The sequence below is a fragment of the Megalobrama amblycephala genome, linkage group LG5 (genome assembly GCF_018812025.1).
Source record: "Megalobrama amblycephala isolate DHTTF-2021 linkage group LG5, ASM1881202v1, whole genome shotgun sequence".
Lineage (NCBI taxonomy): Eukaryota > Metazoa > Chordata > Actinopteri > Cypriniformes > Xenocyprididae > Megalobrama > Megalobrama amblycephala.
In genome coordinates, this window is record NC_063048.1 from 16,283,679 (window position 1) to 16,302,597 (window position 18,919).

Below are 18,919 nucleotides of genomic sequence, written 5' to 3' on the forward strand. Positions count from 1 at the left end.
AACTCAGTTAAATTAAGTTCATGTAGTCACGTGAGTTTTTTAAGTAATGTGAACAAGGATGGTTTGAGTGAAACTAACAACAGTGAAAGTTCATTTTACTGTTGGATTATAAAGCCAACAGTATCTGTGTCCCTCTGGTCTGTTTGGAAGACCACTGACTTAATATTAGCAGCGTTGTTCCTGTAAATACAATAAATAAATAAAACTAAAATTTAAATACACACACACACATACATATACACACACACACACACATATATATACTGTATATACAGTACAGTCCAAAAGTTTGGAACCACTAAGATTTTTAATGTTTTTAAAAGAAGTTTCGTCTCCTCACCAAGGCTACATTTATTTAATTAAAAATACAGTAAAAAACAGTAATATTGTGAAATATTATTACAATTTAAAATAACTGTTTTCTATTTGAATATATTTCACAAAGTAATTTATTCCTGTGATGGCAAAGCTGAATTTTCAGCATCTTTACTCCAGTCTTCAGTGTCACATGATCCTTCAGAAATCATTCTAATATGCTGATCTGCTGCTCAAGAAACATTTAATGTGTACAATTGTACAAAATATTTGTGTACAATATTTTTTTTTTTCAGGATTATTTGATGAATAGAAAGTTCAAAAGAACAGTGTTTATCTGAAATCTAATCTTTTGTAACATTATAAATGTCTTTACTGCCACTTTTGATTGATTTAATGCATCCTTGCTGAATAAAAGTATTCATTTCTTTAATTTCTTTTCAAAAAAATAAAAATAAAAAATTCTTACTGACCCCAAACTTTTGAACGGTAGTGTATAATGCTACAGAAGCTTTGTATTTCAGATAAATGCTGTTCTTTTGAACTTTCTATTCATCAAGGAATCCTGAAAAAAAAAAGTACACAACTGTTTTCAACATTGAAAATAATCATAAATGTTTATTGAGCAGCAAATCAGCATATTAGAATGATTTCTGAAGGATCATGTGACACTGAAGACTGGAGTAACGATGCTGAAAATTCAGCTTTGCATCACAGGAATAAATTACTTTGTCAAATATATTTAAATAGTACACAGTTATTTTAAATTGTAATAATATTTCACAATATTACTGGTTTTTACTGTATTTTTAATTAAATAAATGTAGCCTTGGTGAGCAGATGAAACTTCTTTTAAAAACATTAAAAATCTTAGTGGTTCCAAACTTTTGGACTGTACTGTATATATATATATATATATGAAGACTTCAGATGCAAAAGCCTCTAAGTGCCATCTGAAATTGTCTTATAAAATGAGCATTTTTATCAAGCTCGTTTGTTCATGTTCAGTTATTTTACTTTTATGGCAATGAAAATGACCTATTAATTGCCATTAAAGTGAAATAACTGAACATAGACATACAAGCTTGATAAAAATACTCATTTTATAAGACAATTTCAGATGGCACTTAGAGGCTTTTGCATCTGAAGTCTTCACATATATATATATATATATATATATAATATGCATGTATATTAATCACAGAAAACCTAAATGTGTTACCTGTGCTCTCTCCCAATAATTCCACAGAGATGCTTGTTGTGCATAGCTGCTTGTTTGTGTCTCGATTTCAGAAAATACACTTGGATTAAAGTGCCCTTGACCTTACAGGTAATCATGCTGTTGGGGAAGCTGTTTACGTGCTGCAGAGGGAATTCAGAGTGTGTTTCCTTTTATAGCGCACAGCATAGGATGGCATCTTTCCAGGGTCTACATGATAAAGAGCGGTAATTCTGACACCACCACCATCACTATATACTTTCCATATTTACAGTATATGCATTTACAGGCGTACATTTGCTTTGCACGTCAAAGTATATGAGGGAGAGAAATATGTAAATTTCTTATGGAGCTGGCTAGATGCTGGTCCATCGAATAAATTATTGAAATATTAGAAAGCTTGCCGTGTGCTTAGAGGAGCTCTGAATATTCCAGCTAAACACCCACACGCTCAAATATAACCCACTTTCACATAGCCAATCAGTCTTATGTGCGTGCCTGACTCCACTGTGCTAAAACAGTGTGCCTTTCTGACATTTAATCAAGACGACGGCCACAAAATGAAGGTAGAATACTCCACTAAAAGACTTGATAACATAATCAGGTTGCAAAATTGAGAAATGTACCTCTTCATACGTATATCTTGAATGGTCAGTTGGTCTTATGTAAGACTATTATTCATTTCTTATTCTTTTCATAGGGTTAGTGATTTCTGCATGCGATTAGTTAAAACAGGCATGATCCGCTTGATATCATCAGGGAAAACTCACCATCATTAATTCATACAGATGTGATGTGACTGCATGATGATGTGACTGTCACTGAAGCAATTCGACTTGATGATGATGATTTCAAGTGTCTAGATGTCACAATTTCCATTTTCTGTCTTTGTTGCTACTAAACTGTCAACTTGATTGTTTTCATTGTTTTTCATCACTTGTATCTAATAACCTGTTTATAAGATCTTTCTGGCTTACAGACATGATCATGAAAATTCCAAGGCATAGGTATTTCTAAGTATTTGTTGCATTTGTTACAATATAAACATATTGAAGACATATTATGTTACGTATGTACGTTATCGTTTTAAAGTTTGGGGTAAATAATACTTTTTTTAAATAAATTAATACTTTTATTCAGCAAGAAATTACAAAAGTGACAGTTATAAAGAATTCTGTTTCAATTAAATACTGTCATAATCAAAGAATCCTGGAAAAAATCTTTCCATAAAAAAATATTTCCACAAAAAATATTAAGCAGCACAACGTTTTCAATATTGATAATAATAAGAAATGTTCCTTGAGCAGCAAATCAGCATATTAGAATGATTTCTGAAGGATCATGTGACACTGAAGACTGGAGTAATGATGCTGAAAAATCAGCTTTGACATCACAGGTTTAAATGAAATGTTAAAGGTGCTGTATGTAAATTTTGACTGTACTAAAGTATAAAAATACCATAACATGTTTGCAGATATTTAGGAAACATGCTGAGTTCACATTTCTCTGAAAACCAATACTAGCCAGTTATTTTACTTTGAAATGTGCGCTCCGTGTCGGAATGTCTGTTTTTGTTTTGGTCTGTGCAAGACTGCACATTGCCAGTTTATCAATACTATTTCGTAATACTCGTGACAAAAAGATTCCAGACTTGACTCAGACTCCATCTTAAAGACTTCAGACTTGACTTGGACTCCACACTGTTACAGTTTTTTTCAATTGCTAACAAGCGTTTAGCAATACTTAAAGTACTTTTTCTAAACTCTTAACACAGCAACACACAAACATCACACAGTTAGCCAAACAGTTAATTTTCTGCCCAAAACCACATTTTGTTATATAAACACAAACTCCACATTTCAAAACGCTAAAAACCTTTTTCAACACATACTAACTCTATCAAAACACAGCAAACCTGATTCAAAATCGAGTCGTTCTGTCAAAACATAGCACTAGTTTTCTATTCAACATGAACATATAGTCAATCAAAGCGCAATGACTGTCAAAATACTAACAGGTGATGGCATTACGAAAACTGCATTTACTTGTCATGTTTCAGTTCTACCTGCAGAAAATATGAAATCCATTGTTTTTATAATTCAGTTTCCTTTTACTACAGTAATAGAGTAATGTATGTAAGCCATTCTATATTTTTGGTTGAGTGTTGAATGTGTTCATTCTTGGCAACAGAAGTGAGTCATTATTTTATAGAATGTGCAGTACAAAAAAAGAAGAAGAAAGTAACAGAATTGCTCAGGGCAGCTACTGGTCAGATGAGTCCCCTATGCAGAACTTCAGTTGGCCCCTTGGTTGAAATCTCTTTTTGGGGTTGGGTGTGTGGTGTTGATGTTGCCCTCATAGAGGGTGGGATGGTGTCCCATTGGTAGTTAGTGCCCTACGCAGACCACATATTCTGCATATATGGAACAGTGGTAGTGGAATCGTTGTAGTAAAAGCTTTACATGAAGCATTTACTGAAATTAAAACATGAAATTGCTGCCATTGATCAACAACAAATCCAACATACATGGCCTTTGGTTACTGTTGAAGCTTTTTTTTCCACCACAGAATAAAAAAGCATAAAAGGTAATTGTGACTTTTTATCTCACAATTCTATTTTTTTTTTTTTTTTTTTTTTAATTTGCAATTGTGAATATACATCTCACAATTCTGACTTTTTTCCCCTCAGAATTGTGATATGTAAACTATAGGAATTGAGTTTAAAAAGTCAGAATTGTGAGATAAAAAGACATAATTACCTTTTTTATTTTCTATGCATGGCAGAAATAAGCTTTCATAGGTTCCACGTGTAAGTGAAAAAAACAGAGATGCACAGTCCAGCATTCTTCCTCCTCTCCCATACCTCTTCTTCTCCCTTGTCCTGATTCAACTTCTCCTTTCCTCCTTCATCTATTCTTCTCCCTTACCCAGATATTATTTTCTCTCTGCTCCTCTGTGTTGTTCTTCATCCACACTGAACAAATCCGATTCAAAGAGTCCTATTTTACTGTGTGTCCATGTAATGAAAATAACTTAAACACCTGCACTTCCAACTGAGATTGGAATCTGCTATTTCTCAATATTTCAGTGATCTGCTAATTAAAAATGCTTATCAATTGTTTAGTATTTGTTTTATATATTTTTTTTCAATACTTTTGAGCTGCTGTTGTTGCAGAATTAGAGGTTTTATCCTATATTTAAAGATTGGAACATTGGGTCTTCATTTCTGACTTGCTGTGTTTAAGCATTTGCAAATAAGATGAGAAAGATCCATGATTTTGGTATGAGGTAAGCTTATATGAAAAGAAAATTTAAGCATTTAAGAAATGTGTTAATTGATTGCATTTTGTGTGAAAACGACATGAATTGTGTTAATGGTATGGCCACAACAGACGGATGTTCTGCTAAATGTGTTTAGAGTTTTGAAAATGTGACTACAGATTGGACAAAAGTATGTTAGCAATTGAAAAAAACTGTAATGATTTCCCTGTATTTAGCTTTTACAGCAATGTACTGTAATGCAATTTCACAGTATAAAGAGCAGAACTGTACAACTACAAAACAGTATTTTATTGTATTTTTACAGTATTTTGTAATTTGGTCTGTTTTTACTGTATTTTACTGTACTGTAATATCTATACTTATATTTTACTGCTAAATATCGCACACATTAGTAAAACAAACTTCATTCAAACTCGACAGAAACAAATTAAAACGGTTTGTCTTTCCACTGTTCCAACAATCATCGACATCGAATTTGGTCGAAATAAACCCAAAGCTAATCCACTAAGTTGTCAGGAGAGCAGCGGGGTGAAACAGCACGTAGACATCTAATAACGGTGTTTTCAACTGCAGCTAGCAACATTCGCTGGATAAATTTGCAGTTTCATTCCACACTAAAAACGATGTACACTATGTAAAAAACTAATAGTAAAATTAACTTACCAAACTTCAAGAAATATACCGTTCTGCTTCTCCAGTCACCAGCGGCTGTGTTCTTTTGTCTGTGTGATGTGACGTCAGGTTGCGCGTTATTTACAGCAATCCTGTATTTTAGCCTGGCATATTACAGCCTGGTTACAGCAGGGTTACAGCAACACTAAAATATACTGTAAAATATTTCCGCTCAATCAAAATTACCCAGAATGCAATATAAATTACAGCATTTTACTGTAATATAGAAATGTGGTATTGTACTGGTTTTTACAGTACTGTGCTGCTAAATTTACAGCGACATTTAACAGCGCAGATAAAAGACTCATGAACATCTCTGACATGTCAGAATAAGAATGACTTTTTTAATGTTTTTAAGAATTACTTTTTTAATTATAAACAACATCCAAATGCTAAAAACAGTCATGGCTGAATTTAATACAGTATAAAATATAAGTGAAAAACATTGTCGATGTTGCCAGTTTGTGTTTCATTCATTAATTTGTGAGTGTGTTTATGCCCTCATTAATATTTGTGATGGTTACTATAAATAAAAAAAGAAAGAAAATAAAAGAAAGAGAAAGAGAAAAGAAAGAAAAGAAAGCAGTGAATTCCATTAGTAAAATATTATATGAACCTCAACAAAGGATTTGTAAATATGTTCACACTACAAACACTTACAAATGCTAATGAGATCCAGCTGGATCTTGCAAGATTAATCTGAGATTTGAAGTGAGGCCAAAGGTAAAACTGTGTCTTCGCTTGCAATTAGAGCTAAGTGACAAATATCATAAAAAAGCAGCTAAGTTAACAAGCTGTTGTGTACCTTATCAACCATATGTTCTCTCCAATTTCAACCCTGAAAATTGTGTGCAGATACAAATGTTAGTTTTGACTTCCGGCTGTAAAGCTGTCAGTTAAATGGTACACATCCTTACACCAACTCTCTTTTAGCGACACTTGTCAAGCCTACCTCTGCGGAAAATGTGCCTCCATCCAGAAAAAAACTGTCCTTTAACCGCTCACAACTGCCAACAGCCAAGACACTTAACCCTTGTTCACTTCAGAATTGCTTTAAGGCAAGAAATAAAACCCTGTGAACTCATTTCACAAGCTGTCAAAGGTTTTAGCTGCAAAGTACGACCAAGTTCAGGGGAGAAGCTGATTTTGGTCATTCTGACATGAAGCTAATTTTAGTTTCAACTCTCCCGTTTGATACACTCATAGTTTTCTGAAGCACTTTACACTAATTCTGTCCTGTCCTGCCATGTTTCCAGAGGGGAAAAAAAAAAAAAAAAAAAACTTTTTTTCTGTTTTTAGGAATCTAAATTTTAATTCAACTTTTGATACTGACAGGGTGAAATGGAGGCTCATGTCTCCATGCAATACTGCTGTGTAATCAAAGGTCTCCAGTGTCTTAATAATTATCTGTCATTTCCTAGCCTTTTCTGTCTCACAGAGAGAGATAATTGACATAATTAAGGATAAAGGAGCTAAAGCATGCCTCAGAAAATGGCTGCCACCAACTTCAAACAGTTTCTGGGTACTGTAAATGCATTTCAACTAGGGATGGCTCACGATGGTCGACTAAAACCTTCAAAAAATGTGTCTTTAAGTTTATCCCCTTAAATTCACAGCTAACACAGCCACAGACATTGAAGTGAATCAATAATGTTGTGTGTGTGTATATATATATATATATATATATATATATATATATATATAGTGTGTGTGTGTGTGTGTGTGTGTCTCTCTCTTTTATGCTCACCAAGGCTGCATTTATTTGATAAAATATTCTGTAAAAACTGTAATATTGTGAAATATTATAACAATTTCTAAAGAATATATATTTAATATATAATAAATAAGCATATATAATTCGTATTATTATCAATTCATATTATTATCAATGTTGAAAACAGTTGAAAACAGGATTCATTTATTTGAAATAGAAATCTTTGGTAACATTATATATTTCTTTACGGTCACTTTAGATCAATTTAATGCTAAATGGGTTTAATGCATCCTTGCTGATTAAAATACATATTGCACAGAATTAATATACTTGTATACAAATATATTTTAAAGGTGCCATCTAACGTTTTTTTACAAGATGTAATATAAGTCTAAGGTGTCCCCTGAATGTGTCTGTGAAGTTTTAGCTCAAAATACCCCATAGATTTTTTTTTTAATTAATTTTTTTGACTGCCTATTTTGGGGCATAATTAGAAATGCGCCCATTCATGCTGCGGCCCCTTTAAATGCTCGCGCTCTCTGCACCCGGAGCTCGCGCTTGCCTTAAACAGTGCATAAACAAAGTTCAAACAGCTAATATAACCCTCAAAATGGATCTTTACAAAGTGTTCGTCATGCAGCATATCTAATCGCGTATGTTATGTATGGTGTTTATTTGGATGTTTACATTTGATTCTCTATGAGTTTGAGGCTGTGCTCCGTGACTAATGGCTAAAGCTAACATTACACACTGTTGGAGAGATTTATAAAGAATGAAGTTGTTTATGAATTATACAGACTGCAAGTGTTTAAAAAATGAAAATAGCGACGACTCTTGTCTCCGTGAATACAGTAAGAAACAATGGTAACTTTAACCACATTTAACAGTACATTAGCAACATGCTAATGAAACATTTAGAAAGACAGTTTACAAATATCACTAAAAATATCATGATATCATGGATCATGTCAGTTATTATTGCTCCATCTGCCATTTTTCGCTGTTGTTCTTGCTGGCTTACCTAGTCTGATGATTCAGCTGTGCACATCCAGACGTCCTGCCCTTGTGTAATTCCTTGAACATGGGCTGGCATATGCAAATATTGGGGGCGTACATATTAATGATCCCGACTGTTACATAACAGTCGGTGTTATGTTGAGATTCGCCTGTTCTTCGGAGGTCTTTTAAACAAATGAGATTTATATAAGAAGGAGGAAACAATGGAGTTTGAGACTCACTGTATGTCATTTCCATGTACTGAACTCATAAATTAAATTTTTAATTCTAGGGCACCTTTAATTTGTATATATATTTAATATATTATATAAGATGTATTTTAAAAATAAAATATTTAATAGTTTTATTAATTGGATCTGTATTAATAAAACTATTTTGTCAGTCAGTTATGTTAGAGTCACATAATCTGATAGTGTTGGACAGCAGCTTGTTTTGAGCTGAGTTTAAGCTTGATGATGAGGAGAAGCAGATGAGAAGTCTCTCGTGGAGGAGAGAGGACATTCTGTCTAAGCCTGAAAACTAAGACTGTCACTCACACCACTGATCCTGCTCACAGACCCTTTCCCTGCAATCAGCCTGCCTTAAGGCATCTGCCAATGAAGTCACCATGACTCATTTTTCAATCCCAAAATGTTGTTAGTCTACAATTCTATGTATCAGCATAAAATAGTTTATTCTGGCCAAGAATCGCCACTTGAAAATGAAAACACTGTCTGACTAGCATGCAAATTCGTCAAATAACTGGTGAAAACTGGTCTGAAAATTTTTTTCTCTCCTTTTTTTGTCACGTTTGCTAAATAGATTAGGAATGAACCCTAAAGGAATCAAGTGTTTTTGTTGTTGTTGTTGTTTTTCCAAGCAAGTTACAGCACCATTAGGTGGTGATGGTCTTTAGGAGCTAGTCATTGACTTGTTTGCTCAACAATTTGCTCAAAAACACCTGGGGCCTGATATATGAATGTTGCGTACGCACAAAAAAGGCACTGAAATGCGTATACTCTATTTTCCACACACATATTGTGATTTATTAAACAAATTTAGCGTAAATATTTGCGCACCATACGGGAGCTCTAGACCGTGCGTATGCACTCTTTTACTGAAGTGAGCGAAGTAATGAAGTAAACAGAATGATTTTAAACTCCATTAAAACATTTCAATTTCCGCATTTAGATTAAATATGTCACTCTCCTTAATGGAGTTAAGCGCCGAAATTACATGAAATCATTATCCAGAAGTTACAACATTTTATATTAATTTAAATAGAAATATTTGTAGTGGATGCACTGATTTTGAACACTTTTCCTGTGGTATGCTGTGTTTTAATGTTTTAACTACAACGAGGATTGCTTGGCGCATGATAATTCTGCTTTTAATTGTGTTCTAAATAGCAGAACTCGTGTTCTGAGAAAATATTTTCATGCAAATAATGAGCGATGTGCACTTCTAAGCAGCTTATAGCATAATGACAGATATCGACGGAATCGCTCGGTGATCGTCCGACAAATAGCTACTGTACACAGTAGCCTACTGTACAACCTGTGCTGCTGGTGTCATACACAGACAGACAGTAGCCTAAAGATAACCCATTTCATGGTCTTCCCATTATTATGAAAAATGCCATTGTATTTGAAGGATAGATTTTGATTAAGATATTTACATTTTATTTTTAAAATGTTTTGTCATACAATCATTTACAATGCAAAACAAGGCTGCCTATGTTTCAATTGAAAATTTATCCAAAAATATAGGCTATGTTTACAGGCAAAATTGCATAAATTTGATTTGTTTAAAAATACTATTTGGCCAGTGTAAAAGAATGAGAATAACTCTTCCATAACTCTTCCGGCATTTTATAAGTTTGATTTATTTTTTTTTAAATAAAAAACTAAGACAAGAATAGTGAATGATTTTTTAGCAATGTAATGTGATGCCATTTACTGTCATATTTTCCTCTTGTAGGCTACCGTTAAACATGGTGTCACGTGGATGGGAATATGCATGGAAAAAATATGCAGATGACGTAATGTTTAGTAAAACTAGGCGTTGTAATCTCCATATATGGTTATTTCGGGGATGAGACGCGGTGGAGATTCATGTACGCACAATCTTCCGCTGACTGGGTTTTATGAAGGAAATTTTCGGGCGTATGCATTGTTTTATAAATCTCATATGTACAAATCTTTGTACATATGGGAAAATCTGGCTTTTATGCATACACACACTTTTTGGATGAAATCTACGTAAATATTGAGGCCCCTGGAACAGATTCCAAATTCCAGCCTATTCCGGTTGGAGTTTGTAAGATTGATAAGACTTGCCATTTTTGTGTGCATACATCAGTCTGCGGCTGCACCATCTGAGACTAACATGTTCCCTTCTATTGTGACTAAAAACATGGTATGAGTGGGGGAGGGGGGAATAAAAAGGAGGAGAAGATCAAGCTTAATATGCATGAGCCAATGCGCTTCTGTGAGAATGGAGTCAGAACAGGCAGTCGACATAATTCTGCATCCTTGTAAAAGCCAGCTGCAGTCTAAATCAAAGAGCAATCACTGTCCCCGGCCTGGTGAACAAACGAGAACAATACCCAGCCCTGATTAGAGGGAGCGTTTGAGGCTCAAAATGGCAGGCCGTGATTGCAAAAGAGGTGTCAGTTATCCAATCACTTAGCCTTTACCTCTGCAGGTATTTAAGAGAAGGAGGAGGGAGAATCAAGCTGAGAAAAGGGCATAAACAGCAGGCAGATATGCAGGGCGTTAATGAAGATTGAGTCACCGTGGCGGCACGGCTCCTATCTGAGCATGTACCAGTCTATGCTGTGGAGATAAAAGTCTTTCAGACTGTGTAACTGCAGTTTTTGTAACCGTCTAGCAGATGTGGGATAACATTCGTCTTCCTGTTCTGTGATCTAAGCTGGGTTGGCAGTGCCGGATTAGCTGGGAGAGATACGTCGGGTCTTGCCCGTCGAGATACTGTACTTTCAAAGTTGATAATTAGCCTAAACCTCAGTATATATCATGATTTTTTTTTTTTCCACAAAAGATCAACCCCAGAATGATTCAACAGATCATGAAACATCCTTTGATAAAGAATGGACATTATCGTAGTGAGAGATCTTGGCCTAAGACAAGAGCTCCCCTGCTTGAAGAAACTTTCCCAACAGGATATCCCTTTGATGAAAAACCATTAACAAGACAGCGTGAATAAAAATAGATTCCCCTCTCTGTGCAAAAAAACTAAACAAAAAAAAAACCCAGATGCTATTGTTTCAGCATCTTAATGGAATTGTTTCTTCAAAGCACTCCTTTCTGCATATCTAAAACTCGCTAGTCAAATAAATCCGCTCTTTCTCCTTCACAAACCTCAGCGCTTTTAGCATCTGCTGCTCATTAGCTTCTTAGAAGCTGTACGCGGGGAACCGTCCGCCGTGCTGAATCCGAGTAAAAGCGCTGGCGTTGTTCTCCTACAATTGTTTTCCTGGCAGCGATGGGACTGAGGAACAGATTGGTCAAGATGATGACTCCATCAAGGTTAGTTTACAAATGACACCATCTCCATGGGGTCTATATATTTTCCCATTCCTCTCTAGTGGGGAACCAGATCCAGTTTAAAACCTGGTTTTACCCAAGCCATGTGTCTGGATGGATGAGCTGTAGGAAGTGAAGTGAAAAATCAGGAGGCTTTTAAAAAATGAATGTACCAAAAGGAGCCTTCTCTATTTTAAAACAATGACAGCTCTCCTTAGGTGACTCAAAGCATCTAAATAAACAAGGACACGCTATGTGCAGTCCTGGAAAACAATGCATCCAGAGAAAGTTGCATGCTGTCTTTAAGACCTCTGAGTCATCTATATTTTACAGGGTCCCAAAACTGAGGAACAAAAGGAGTGAGGGAAGACTTAATGTGAAATCTGGGGTACTGAAGGCTTATTTTAGCTTAAAAAATCAGACAACAGACAACAGAGGTGCGAAATTTCAGTCACGCCAATCCTGCTTCTACAGAATCTCCTGGGAGTCTGATTTAAGCCCCATGATCGTTTAAAGTTCTGGTTGAGGAGCATCTATCTATTCTGGGGTAATCTTTGAACTATGTTGTCTGTGAGTCGGGTTTATTTATCAAAGGCTCTTGATTCTTGTTTTTGGATAGCTTTATATATATAAAGGAAATAACATGATTAATGATCCAGGTTGGTTGCATCAAACCAATATCAAACCTACTGAAATAGAAAAGAAGCATAACAGAACAAACTGTTTTTGAATATTGGTGTATCTGTAACTGCAAACCAACCTGAGATGAGCTAGTCTCATCGAAAAGTCTAATCATCATTGCAGCTTATTCCAGCTAAAAATCACCAACTTAGACAGGAATAATAGTGCATGAAAATGAATTCAAAAAGTGGATGGTTGTAGATAAACCGTGTAAAATGTGTATAGTCCTACTGAAGGTAATAAGTACTGACTATTTCACAGAAATAACTACAGAAATAATACAGTTCTGCTCACAGATATCTAGTTAGCTTGCTAGAAAGTGCCACTAACCTTGCAAGCATTGTCAAGTTCAGGTAGAATGGATAGTTCACCCAAAAATGAAAATTCTGTCATCATTTACTCACCCTTGAAACACAAAGAAAGATATTTGGAAGAATGTCAGTAACCAAACAGATTTCATCCCCCATTGACTACCATAGTAGGACAAATAAATACTATGGTAGTCTATCGGGGGGCGAAATCTGTTTGGTTACTGACATTCTTCAAAATATCTTCCTTCAGCAGAATAAAGAAATCCATACAGGTTTGGAACTACTCGAAGGTGAGTAAATGATGACATAATTTTCATTTTTGGGTGAACTATCACTTTAGGTTGCGTAAAGCCAGCCAATTATATTGTAATTATATTGTAATCTCACCACGAATTACAACCCATGTAAATATCTTATATAGTATTCATGCTAGAGTTGTACAAATGAGGGTACTTTCTAACCTCTTCACACAACCTCTTGTCTATTTAGACCTCCATTGTCGCTGTAGCTTGCATGCGTTCTGGTCTGTTCAGTTTTTCTACGAGCGTACTCTTCTGATGATGAAATTCGCGTCACGCACACTGTACTCTGGCCCTTGCATACACGTAAAAAGTGAAGTATACTTTGGCCTTTAGGCTTATCTAATCTTGTTAATTATTAAAATTAATTTTCTTTTTCTTTTTTTTAAATAAAGCTGAAGCTAAAATGAAATAAAATAAAATATAAATATTAGATGAAAAACTTGAGGGGTGGTCACACTACACTTTTTGTTCCATTGACTTCATCGAAGTCATGCGCATGTGTATTAAGTGTTCAGTCTATAGAGGGTATGCATCGACGTCACTTTCCCGCCGAAAACGCGCTCCCTCAGCTGGACTGAGTGGCAAAAGAACCTGCTGCGTAACTGGATTAATAGGAGAAACGACGAAAACGCAAGTAAAACTAACGAATTACCCTAAAGGTTGGACTCGAAAGTGTTTCTTACAACTTGTCAAATAAACCTAATCCATGGATATTGACATGCAGCCATGAGTCGTGTTTCCTGACATTTATATGTGCCTGATTTGACGCTGGGAAAATACATAAAACAAATCTGGCTGTGAATATTTTATATAACTACAATATCGGTAGGTTTAAATCTGCTTAATCACTTATATCAATGTTATATCGTCATATTGTCCAGCCTTAAAACATATATAATTTTATAGTATAGTTTTTGACAGTGTTGTTTATTTAAAAACACCCAATTATGCAGAATATAAGATGGAAAATATTTAATTGATGAGTCGTCAACATAATATATATCAATACAATATATAAGGTATGATTTTACCTCAAAATCCAACAATTCGACACAAAATGATGACTGCAAATCCATGTTTCTTTGCCTGGAGTCCACTGTTTCTGTGACTTGCAGTGATCCATTTGCTTCTTTTTCTGTTGCTTTCTCTAGTTTTTAAATATATACCTCAGGGTTTGTGTCAAATCTATTTGTACAGTCAGCCGCAAAGCTCTTTCCCGTTTTGAATGTGTTTTGTGTGTTTTTCGTGACATTCACGCTGAAAACCAATGCTGCTGCTCAGTCTTTTGCCACTCAGCGTGTGTAACCGCAGTCCTAACGGTCGACGGTGACGTCACGTGCGTAACCTCTATAGTAGTGTTTAAAAAAAAAAAAAAAAAAAAAATGACATCGCCAACTACTGGCCTGGCATACATATTACAGGGTTTTGTAATCATTTTCACTGATCCACGGTTTTGACAATTTTGTTGTCTTTATCTGAAAGACACAAAAGAAAAACTTTCAGGTTTTAGTACGTATTTGTCATGCAAACGTAACCTTAAACTAAAATTAATATAAAAACTGGTAATACAAAAGAAAAAAACTAATTCAAAATATTAAGAAATATTATAATAGTATAGAAATATTTCTAAAATAAAAGTGATCTAACCCTTCTTTCTCTCCACCTGTTTTTCTCACTCTTTTTGCAGGAGCTGGAGAAGTTGGGAAGAGATCCAGATCAATTACAGTATGTGTACAGAGCTGACTGAATCAACAAATTGATTTTGATCACTGCACATTGGGAACCAGGGAAAAAAAGGATGGAAAAGAAAATGCTAGAGCTCTCTGTGTTTGCTCACTGTTTTTTTTTTTTTTTCTGGTCGAGAGTTGAATTATTATTTGGTAGAGGCTCTATGTGCAGCTTCAAACATTAAGTCATCTTTAAATGTATATGTGTGCAGAGCAAGTTCCCTGACTACAGCCAATGCCATGGCATCAAAACGGTATAAGTACAAGAAGGTCAGGTAACTTGTAATTATGAGTTCGATAAAGACGTTTGTACTCGTTATCTATTACGCTAATCACAGCAATTCTTCATTCTTACTTTTTAGATCTCTTGTTTTCACATAATTTAAACCTTTTTAATAACACAAACACCTCTTCATTATCACTTAGGAAGGCGTAACAATTTTTGGACAAATTGAAGTCATTCTTATTTTGTAAAGCACTGTTGCATTTTATTTATCGACAGAAGTCTGCCTGATATTTTTTTCACTATAGTCTGTGCTATTCTGTAGTGAGAAGACACACAGGAGCCTGTGCTTGCTTTCTTTCGATCAGCAGGTACAGTGTTTTTGTATTTCACAGTTAGAATGATGTTTAATTCAAAAGCAAGGAGGAAACATGGAGACCTCCATATGGAACAGAGCAATATCACAGATAGTAATGAAAGAAGCCTCAAAATATACGGTATAGGGCATCAAGAGAAGCAACTTTTGTCCCATGATGTATATGTATGACACATTTAGATCATGAAGTTACAATGGGGTTCCAACAAAAAAGAAATACAATGCAATGTAATGAAAATATGTCACTCATAAAACTCTTGAAAATAGGTTTTCTTAACATTCTGTAAAACTAAACATCTTGTGTAGAAGAAATGAAACTGAGTAAACCAATGAAATTAGAGATGTCAGACTAACTCATTTGAATTTTTTGCAGTTTACAGCTAGTGATAGGGCCTGGTTTCACAAACAGGGCTTAGATTAAGCCAGGATTAGACCTTAGTTCGATTAGAAATAATAACAAAAATACAATAATATTTTCTCATCTTGCACACACAAAACAACACTTCAACAATTAATTTACCCATCCAGTCTCAACACAAAAGAAATTAAGCAACAAGAATGACAAGAATGTGACAAGAATGTTGCATTAGCTAATATTAATTAAAAGGATAGTTCAAAAATAAACATTTGGTGATGATTTAATCACTCTCATGTCCTTCCAAACCTATATGATTTTCTCCTGTCTAAGCAACAAAAATGAAAGATGTATTTATTCTAAATGTCTCAATGTTTTCTGTCCACAATGCAAGTCACTGAGGTGCAAAGTTGTTTGGATCACATCAATTTTCAAAAATATAAGAAATTGCATTTTTATGTGACTTTCTCCACAGTATACCTATATAGCTCTATAGTGCTTCCAGGTCACTTGTTTGACTCCCTGGACAAACATGACCTGGGAATGGTTAGGATTTCAAAGTCCTGTCCCCACATTCTCAACACATGCTCCGCTCCAGCTAGTTCTTAATTGCAGTTTTCTATAAACCTGCCCTGGAGGTAAAACAAGTGCTTTGAATAATTTATCGAAGCGTGTAAGACAATTTAGAAGGGGATGTTCATTTAAAATTTAGAATCAGAAGACTCTTTTCATTAACCTCCTGCCAAACGAACACGGAATTGTAATTAAGAGATGAGGCGCGGCTGATTGGCAAGGCTGACATTCGAAAGGAGAAACAAGCCTACGAGAACGGAATATTTTCTTGTTGTACTTACTGTCAAATACTTAAGGGATTAGAAATCAATGAAACAAATTCCCCTTAACATGCATATGGAGGGAAGCACAGTCATAATTACTCCAATTAAGCATTCTGCACGGGATAAAGGTGTATGTATGTGTGTGTGTGTGTGTGTGTGTGTGAGATTTGGAAGGCTTATGTAGATCATGTAAAGTCCACAGTCATGAAGACATTGCCACTGTAGCTGAACCTTGTGACCTGCTTCTAACAGGGGAACAAGCTATGTTTATCTGCATATTTGATAAAAGCAATTACTAGCATTCCCTGGCCACAGTAACTGCTGTCTTTACAAATACATATCTGCTCAGAATGAGACACCACAGTCGTTTAATTAATAACAGTGCATGTTGTAAATTGGTGAATCCTCATGAAAACATGTCCAGGTCACACATTCTGCTCACAAAACGAGGTACTCGTGGCATGTACCAGCAGGGGTAATTAGATTACCATGCAAACCAGCCAAACCCTGACTGCTGGATATGTTTTTACATTTACAGTTATGCTTTTCGCAGACACTTTCATCTAAAGCCACTTACACTACACATTTTATCAGTTCATGCATTCTCTTGGAATCGAATCTACAGTATACCGATAACAAAATGTTCTGAAGGGAAAAAAACAATTCCTCCCAACTAATGCTGTAAACTATACAGGAAACTCTCTCATTTGCTACATTATTATAATATTAGATGTTAAAATAACAACAGAGCTATTGTCAAACACTGTGTTAAAGATCAGATACGAACACGATGATGAAGAGAGAATGCAGTCTTTAATAAATCCAAACAAGACCTTAACACACGTGTAACACTGACAATACCCGACAATGGTGAACAGAAACAAGGGAACTTAAGCCCTGTCCACACAAAGCCAGATCTTTCCCTATCCGATCTTTTTTTTTCCTCGTCTCAAGAAATATCTGCGTAGACATGAAACCGCTGAAAACGGCTGAAAACGGCTGAAAACGGCTCAAAACGACGTAGTATACATGCCAGACCAGTATGTGGCGCTGTAATTCTGCCACAGAGATACACTTAAAACAGCGAATACGACTTGGAGCATGCACATAAACCTTAGAAAAGGTTTAGAAAGTGTTATTTCTAAAGCTTAGAAATAACACTTTATTTTGTCTCAGTAGCTTCTGCAGCATGAACTCATGCATCTAGAGTCTGCTATTGTTGTTGTTGTTGCCGTTTTGTGCTGTTAGCGGTGTCTGACTAGGGTCGACACGTGGGGTGATGACATCATTGTTTCCCAAAATACACGGATAGGCTGTACACATGAAAACGCACGGGCGTTGTTTTCAAATTTATCCACTCTGGGACCCAGTTTCAAAAAATATCGGATTCACCTTCTGAAAACACCCGATTCGAATGGAAGCCCGTTTCCGCCACCTAAATAAAAAAAAATAAAAAAAGAGTAATTGAGACTTTTTATCTCAAAATTCGGACCTTTTATTTCGCAATTGCGAGTTTATATCTCACAATTGCGTGATATAAAGTCAGGATTCTGAGATATAAACTTGCAATTGCGTGATATAAAGTCAGAATCCTGACTTTTTTTCTCGCAAGTCTGAATTTTTTCTCATAATTGTGAGTTATAAAGTCAGAATTCTGAGATATAAACTCGCAATTGCGTGATATAAAGTCAGAATTTTATTCAGAATTGCGACTATATCTCAGAATTCTGACTTTATATCATGCAATTTTGAGTTTATATCTCGCAGTTCTGACTTTATATCACGCAATTGCGACTTTATATCTCAGAATTCTGACTTTATATCACGCAATTTCAAGTTTATATCTCGCAATTCTGACTTTATATCACGCAATTGCGACTTTATATCTAAGAATTCTGACTTTATATCACACAATTTCAAGTTTATATCTCGCAATTCTGACTTTATATCACGCAATTGCGACTTTATATCTCAGAATTCTGACTTTATATCACGCAATTGCGACTTTATATCTCAGAATTCTGACTTTATATCACGCAATTTCGAGTTTATATCTCGCAATTCTGACTTTATATCACGCAATTTCGAGTTTATATCTCACAATTCTGACTTTATATCGTCTCGGTTACAAAGGTAACCCTCGTTCCCTGAAGGAGGGAACGGAGACGTACGTCGGACAGACCGACGAATAGGAATCTCGCTAGAGAGGCCAATCTACTTCGAGTGTAACTAAACGAGCCAATGCACATTGGCATGCAATCATATGCATCAGCTGCTTGCCTCGCAGCGCGGGTATATAATGAGCAGCAGGTGCGTTGCATCTTCAGGTTTTCGCTGAGGAGCCGAACCCAGCAGGCGGCAG

At 35.4% G+C, this 18,919-nt stretch overlaps 1 long non-coding RNA gene across 1 annotated transcript; it reads left to right on the forward strand.

Annotated features, from left to right (window-relative positions):
* The first annotated feature begins 1,578 nt into the window (after nt 1–1,578).
* Nucleotides 1,579–17,832, forward strand: LOC125268567. The gene is made up of 2 exons (XR_007184930.1): nt 1,579–1,761; nt 14,728–17,832. It is a non-coding gene; the product is annotated as an uncharacterized LOC125268567 (long non-coding RNA).
* Nucleotides 17,833–18,919: the final 1,087 nt, after the last annotated feature.